This window comes from Orycteropus afer, unplaced genomic scaffold (assembly GCF_000298275.1).
Source record: "Orycteropus afer afer isolate SDZICR_OR568_19922 unplaced genomic scaffold, OryAfe1.0 scaffold00099, whole genome shotgun sequence".
In the NCBI taxonomy this organism is placed as follows: domain Eukaryota; kingdom Metazoa; phylum Chordata; class Mammalia; order Tubulidentata; family Orycteropodidae; genus Orycteropus; species Orycteropus afer.
In genome coordinates this window covers 8,831,593-8,832,941 of record NW_006921686.1, presented here as the reverse complement: position 1 = coordinate 8,832,941, position 1,349 = coordinate 8,831,593, and positions in this window count along the sequence as shown.

Here is a 1,349-nt window from a genome sequence, read left to right as displayed (position 1 = left end):
TGAATTATTTTACAGTCCCACCAGCAGTGTATGAGAATCCCAATGTCTCCACATCCTCACCAGCATTTGTAATTTTCTGTCTTGTTGAACTTTGCCATTAGTGCTGGGGTGAGATGATATCTCACTGTTGTTTTGATTTGCATCTCTCTGGTGGCTAATGATCATGAGCATCTCTTCATGTGTTTTCTGGCTGCCTAAACATCCTCTTTAGTGAAGTGTCTGTTCATATCTTCTGCCCATTTTTTAATTGGGTTGTTAATCTTTTTGTTGTTTAGGTGATGGAGTTTTCTATACATTTCAGAGAAAAGTCCCTTGTTAGATATGTCGTTGCCGAATATTTTTTCCCAGTCTGTAGATTCTCTTTTTACTCTTTTGGAGAAGTCTTTCAAAGCACATAAAAATTTAGTTTTTAGAAGGTCCCATTCATCTAGTTTCTCTTCTGCTGTTTGTGCATTTTGGGTTATGCGTGATAGTCTATTTATGTCATAAATTAAAACAAACTAAAAACCAAACTTACTGCCGTCGAGTCAGATGTGAGTCATAGCAACCCCTCCTTGGGTTTACGAGGCAGTATCCCTACGGAAGTAGATTGCCCAACCTTCCTTCTAGGGAATGGCTAGTGGGTTTGAACCACCAGCCTTCTGGTTAACAGTCAGATGCCTTAGGCACTATGCCACCAGAGCTCCATGTCATAAATTAGGGCCTCTAAATTTGCCTCTAGTTTTTCCTTGAGGAATTTTATAGTTTCAGGATTCACATTTAAGTCTTTGATCCACCTGAAGTTAGTTTTTGTGTATGGTGTGAGATACGGATCTTGTTTGATTTTTCTGCAAATTGATGTCCAGTTTTGCCAGCACCATTTGTTATAGGGACCACCTCTTGCCCATTTAATGGATTTCAGCGCTTTGTCGAAAATCAGCTGACCATAGGTCGATGGATCTATTTCTGGGTTCTCAATTCTTTTCCACTGGTCTATGTGTCTGTCATTGTATCAGTACCAGACTGTTTTGACTACTGTGGCTGTATAGTAGGTTTTGAGATCTGGGAGTGTGAGATCTCCTACTTTGTTCTTCTTCAATAGTGCTTTGCTTATTTGAGGTCTCTTTCCTTCCATATAACATTAGTGATTGGTTTTTCCATATCTTTAAAGAATACTGATGGGATCTGTATTGGGATTGCATTGAATGTATAGATTGCTTTGGGTAGCATTGTCATGTTCACAATGTTCAATCTTCCTATCCATGAGCATGGTATGTTCTTCCATTTGTGTAGATCTCTTCTGGTTTCTTGGAGTAGTGATTTGTAGTTTTCTTTGCACAGGTCTTTTGTGTTCCTAGTGAGATTTATTC